Raw genomic sequence first — 6,188 nt, forward strand, 5'->3', positions numbered from 1 at the left:
GAAACTAAGTATTCTCAAATAAAGTAGCGCAATGTAACAAAATCCCTCATAAAGAATAATATTTTAAAAACTAAACTGTTAAATGAAATGTTTTTCTTCTGAGGGCTTTAATATACTATAATTTCTAAGTAGTTCAGATTATATTCATTTATTTTAGTATCTGGTAATGGTAACTGTTAAAATATTAACAGTTACTTATCTATTAACAGTTACTAACATTTAATATTAAACATATGTGACAGGATTAGTATCTGTAACTGTTAAAATATTAGAAGTTAAATTAAAATATTAAAAGTATTAATAGATATCAGATACTAATCTGGTCACATGTTTAATATTAAGCATTTAGAAAGCAGTCTGAAAGTGTCTATACGCTGTCTATACACAACTAGTAAGATATTTTGAATTAAATTAATATTATTCCTATAATTCAGCCTAATTTGACAATTCACTCTTATCCACTAAACTCTGTGGAACTGTTTATTAAGATCTACAGGGACATTGCTATGACAAGCACTGTTTCAGAGGATCCATGTATTTCCTGCATGTAAAAAAAATGGAAAAAACAAACTTAAACTGTTACCTCAAATTCTTAGTACTTCAACTTGACATGTTATAGGAACTAAAAATGATGAGGTATTCTATATTATACATATTGAAACATGAGTGCTACTAAGACTTTCATGAAAAAAAAACAAGATTAAGCAAGTGGGGTGTTTTTGCATAAATTTCAAAGCAATAAAATCATATTTCTAAAGACATACTATCAGTATGATTATTTTCTAGAAATCCACTACTTAAAGTGTGAATCAATAAATATATCAAAAGACGATATCATGGGATATGAAATAGGCCATATAAAAAAATCCTCCAGGGGATTAAAGTAAATAGAACTTTTCTTAAAAGTGAAAGATTTTTTTTAAAAAGTCAATTTATTTCTAAGTGATATAATGTGAAAATGTTTATATATTCATTGCTTTTTCCATATTTGTGTATATGTTTTGAAGTTCTCATCACACTGTTTCTGATTATTTTCTGATTTTAATAGTAATTAGTATAATATTATTGGAAATAAAATTGTTTTCAGTAATTATTAGTAATAAATTAAGTTCTTACTAGAACTGAGTATATGAAATTTCAAACTGTTCTCGATTTGAAAGTTTGATAAATTAAAGATGCAAAACTATATATGTATATATTAAAAGATACACTGTAGAATAAACAACATAATAATTTAATAATCCACATATCACTGAGATATATTAATGAGTTAAGAGATATGCCTATTGATAGTGCAAGAGGCATGCCTTTTAAAAATGAATAATTTCCTTTTTTCCTTTTTAATTCTTCAGTCATCTGCATCCAGAATCAACCACCAAATTTATGTAGAACATCCATTTAAGTAAAGTTCTTTTTTGGACTTTTACACCAAAATTTGTTTTTAAGCACTTAATACAGCAAATATTTTTATTACAATTTTAAAGAAAACTCTGAAATCATACAATTAAAAGTTGCCCTCTGTTCCATTTAGATGTCAAGAAGATGATTATCCTAATGTATACTATAAATACACTTGATTGCTGACAAAGATGGCAGCTCAATGGCTAGCGAGGGGAGAGGGAGAAAGAAGACAGCAGGACTGACAGATTAGCTGGGGAGGTCAGAGCTCCCCCAGCACCTCCATTTCACTTATCAGAATCAAGGCTTTTGAGAATATGGATGATTCTTAAATAGTTGTGCTGGGACTCATTCAGATCCATTTTTATCAATCAGGTTTATTCCAAAAAATTCTAGCATCATTTTATAACCCAGGAGGAATCTTCTAATTGCTTCTTTTGTTTTTTTGAATTCCTCAATTTCATATGTAGTTAGTTCTTTAGCATAAAAGTTCAAACCTTGTTCTCTCAGGGGAAAAAGCCATTGAATGTAAGTGTGGTTGTGCTCCAGCTTTTCATAATCTCCTTTCCATTTATTTAAAACTTCTTCAATGTAAACACCATCTGGCTTAAATGGAATTTTATTCTTATAGAAACGAAGATTGCTCAAGTCATTTTGATATCGGATATCTTTGAAGTTCTGTGGGTACTGATGTCGGTATTTGTACAAATCCCTTGCATTAAAACTTCTCTTTGGTTTGGCAGTTGCTTCAGAGGAATCACCACCCTGCTCGGCGCCCGCCGCCTCGTCGTCCTCGTCTGGCGCAGGGTTGGCGCGGGGCCGGCCCCCCAGCTCGCTCCTGCTGCACGGGCTCCTCAGGTTCCTGCCCCGGCCCTCGCCGCCGCAGCCCGGCCCTGGCTCCTCCGGCTCCGGCTCCGCCTCCGAGTCCGTCTGCCAGGTGGAGTCGCAGTCCTCCACGGTGGTGGGCTCGAGGAAGCTGACCCAGCCAAGCAGGTTGCCCATTGAAGAGGCGGCGGCGGGCGCCAGGCTGCTGGGCACGGGGCTGCTGGGCGCACAGCGCGGGCTGCGGCAGGCACACTAGGGCCCGGGTATGGCCGCGGCCAGGGCGCTGGGTGGCAGCCTAGGCGCGCCCGCTGCAGCACTCAGACCCTTTAATTTTTGAGACTGGAATATTTCACTTAGCAAGATTAAATACTCATAAGGAAATGGAACTATAACTAAGCACATATGCTCAAGACATGTAGCTAGGAGCTCTACATGTATTATTTTATATTCAGTATCTTCCTACAATTTGTTGCGAATATTCTTATTCAATAGATAGGGGGAAAAGACAGTTTTATTTTAGTCAAATTTGTTACCATAAACATTTTTTTTTTGAAAATATGGGAGAGATATTATCTAATAAATTTACCAAAGTTGGCAAAATTGATGAGTAGAAGACCTAAGATAGGAATCCAGATATATGTGACTGTAAAGGAAAGATAAACATCTATGTTTCACAGTGTGATATAAGTAATGCATGGAAGAGGGTTGGGGCTGTAGCTCAGTGGCAGAGCACTTGCCTCCTAGCATGTGTGAGGCATTGGGTTCGATCCTAAGTACCATATAAAAATTAAAAAAAAAAAAATAAAATAAAGGCATTCTTTCCACTTACAACTACAAAATTTTTTTTTAAAAAATGTGTTGAAGAGAAGTCTTCTTGTACTCTTAGTATAATCAAATATCAATATTTTGTCATAGAAGAATATCAGTTCAGCAGTTTAAGTCAGTTTTAAGAATAACATTTTTGCAATGAATCTCAATAAAACTTGTTTCTGATAAAGCAGATTAAAGACATTTTTCTTGAAATGTCATGTAAGGTTTTCTTAAGCACTGTTCTTGTGCTCACATTTTGTCTGTGTGCAAAAATAGATGCTAAGGTTAGATTTTTAATGTTTAGTGTAAAAATCAAATATTTATTAAATAGATAATTCACTTTCAATTCTATAGTTATTTTCTTCTTTCCTTTTATATTGCCATAACTGACATCTCAGGTACCAAGCCTTCATGGAGGTCAGACAGCAGAATTTTGAATGGTATTTTAAACCCACATACTCTCAGTGGGCTTTGTTTCTTTTTGCTTACATTTTCATTTAATCTAGATTGGTTTTTATCCTGTTCTGAATTCTTATTTCTTTTTTGATCTTTCAAAATTTCATTGCAGTCTATTTTCTCCATTTCTAGTTATTCTGGTATTTCTTCATTACTTTGGAATTAAATAGGGGTTCTAAAATTCTAGCAGTTATTATATGTTAGGTATGGTAGAACTGTTTGTGTATTTTGTCTCCATTATCTTCACTACAACCCATAAAGTAAGGCATTATAATTTCAAAAGTGAATAAACCAAGTATTAATACATCAGTTTACCCAAACAGGAATAGTGGTGCCTACCTGCAATCTCAGCTACTCAGAAGGCTGAAGTAGAATCACAAGTTCAAGGCTACCCTAGACAACTTAGTGAAACTCTAAGATAATTTCAAAGAAAAATGCCAAGGATATAGTTCATAGGTGGAGGAACCCTGGGTTCAATCCCCAGTACCAGAAAATAAAGAGAGAAAAGAAGAAAGAAAAATAGTTTACTCCAAATCACAAGCTATTAAATGATAAGGCAATATTGATTCAAAACTATTTGAATAACCAATAACAAACAGTATTTTTTAAATATTGGTATGCAAGTCAACAGAAAAGTTTGTTGTAATGCATATTAATTCTGTGGGAGTCAGCCCAGAGTCTCCATTTGTAACAACATTTCAGGGGCTACTAATGTTGCTCTTCCTTGATCAAGCCTAAATAATGAGCACCTATTCTGTGTAATTTATTATTGATGACATACCAATTGTGCATTATTTTCTAAGTGCTTCCTATCTGTGCTGTATATCTCTAAAAATGTTTAATGTTCTTAAAGGCAGATATTTATTTATATTTACACACTTAGCAGTTTCTTTATGTAGTGGGAAACTAAAGTAGGGATATATGAGTTTATGTGTTTAGTAAATACTTGCTTAATTGGTACTTGTATTCCTTCAAATTTTACCATATAAAAAGGAATGTGTTATACTATATCAAGAAGTATAATCAGCTTCTGAATTTAGTATTCCTAAAGAACCATTAAATTATTGAATAATGATTTATACTGTGACAGGAATTATGTTAATTTTTTTTACTATTTATTTTTATTTATTTATTTTTACATGCTGCTGAGGATCAAACTCAAGGTCTCACTTGTGCAAGGCAAGTATTCTACTACTGAGCTACAACTCCAGCTTAATCTTAGTACTAATGTTAACCTTAATACTAATTTAGATAGTTATATAACTAAAACTTATATAGGATTTGTTACAGTAAGTGACATAGCACTCTCAAACTAGCCACCTTGAGATACTTCTCAGTCACCCATTTGTACTTTTTGTTATAGAGTGATTTAAATAAACTAAAGCCAAACAATTCAAAAAAAAGGGAAAAAAAATCCAGTTTTCTTGTGAAATCTGAAAAATCTGAGTGCACTGACTTCACAATTTCCACAAGGCAAGACAATAGCTTGCTGCAATTGAGTATTGACTATTCTGGAGAAAGTGTCACAGAATCAGCCTAACCTGTTTCTGTAGATCCTTACTTGCAAGGCCTTGAGGCATTTGTGTTTGGAATTTGCTGTTCTATTCGAATGAAGTTTTTTTTTCTCAGTTCTAATTTAGATTTATGCTTGTTTTTTTTTTTAACAGAGGCTTTTATGCAGTCTTGTGAAACTGAACAGTTTGAACTTGGTTAGAAATTACATCCAGTCATATCCAGTGGGTGGTCCAGCTCAGTTTTTCACCATCTGTTCCCTCAACATAGAATATAATCAAATCAATGAAATCCCATATGGAATTTTCTCTAGAGCAAAAGCATTAAGGGAGCTAAATATGAAGGTAAATTTTTTGTATCAAGAGGAAAGGAGGAATTACTAATGCATTGATATTCTCTCTAATGATGTGGGTTATGTTTCATTTTACTTTGTTGATGAAGTCTACTTAGGGGAGAGATATATATAGTGCTGATAATCAAACTCAGTGACTCACATATGTTAGGCAATCACTTTACAACTGAGCCACAACCCCAGCCCCTTGGGGGGCAGTTTTTATCAGATAAAAAGTGTTCTATAATTGTGTATAATACCCTAGAAATTTGTCCTCAAAAATTAATAATGAGGATTTATTAAAGTATATTTGTAGGTATGCTTATTGCAAAACAGTTTTAAAGGTACCAAATTATTATTACACTTAGGGATTTAAATTTTTAAAGTGGAATACTGCAGAGCCACCAAAATTGATGCTCAGATATCAAAGAATATTAAATACCAGTTACAATATTCTTAGTTTATTAAGAATTAGGAGGCAATAGCATATAAAAAATTCTTTGCATACATACAGTTTAAAGCTGTTTGGATTATGATTAAATATAGTAACTACATAGGTATTTATGTGTACATATATAGTCAGTGTTTTCTAAAATGTATCTCTTTAAAGACCACCCATAAGTAATTCTGATCTCCAGTTCTTTTCATTTTTTATTTCTATACTGTCCAGTGAAAGTGAAAGGAACTCACATTTGTAATAGTTTATTGTGAAAGAGGTGAAGAAATGGTGATTTATCTAGTCCAATGATTTAATTTTCAGTAAATTTTCTACACAGAGAAAAGAGTCTATTTGGCCATACAGCTATTTCTTGGCTGAGGCAGGAATTTAGCTTCCTAGATTTTTTGAATTGAGGTA

At 33.2% G+C, this 6,188-nt stretch overlaps 1 pseudogene; it reads right to left on the minus strand.

Moving 5' to 3' along the window:
* Nucleotides 1-1,746: 1,746 nt before the first annotated feature.
* LOC143388930 (opioid growth factor receptor-like protein 1 pseudogene) lies at nt 1,747-2,400 on the minus strand (annotated as a pseudogene).
* Between the last annotated feature and the right edge of the window lie 3,788 nt (nt 2,401-6,188).

This window comes from Callospermophilus lateralis, unplaced genomic scaffold (assembly GCF_048772815.1).
Source record: "Callospermophilus lateralis isolate mCalLat2 unplaced genomic scaffold, mCalLat2.hap1 Scaffold_45, whole genome shotgun sequence".
In the NCBI taxonomy this organism is placed as follows: Eukaryota; Metazoa; Chordata; class Mammalia; order Rodentia; family Sciuridae; genus Callospermophilus; species Callospermophilus lateralis.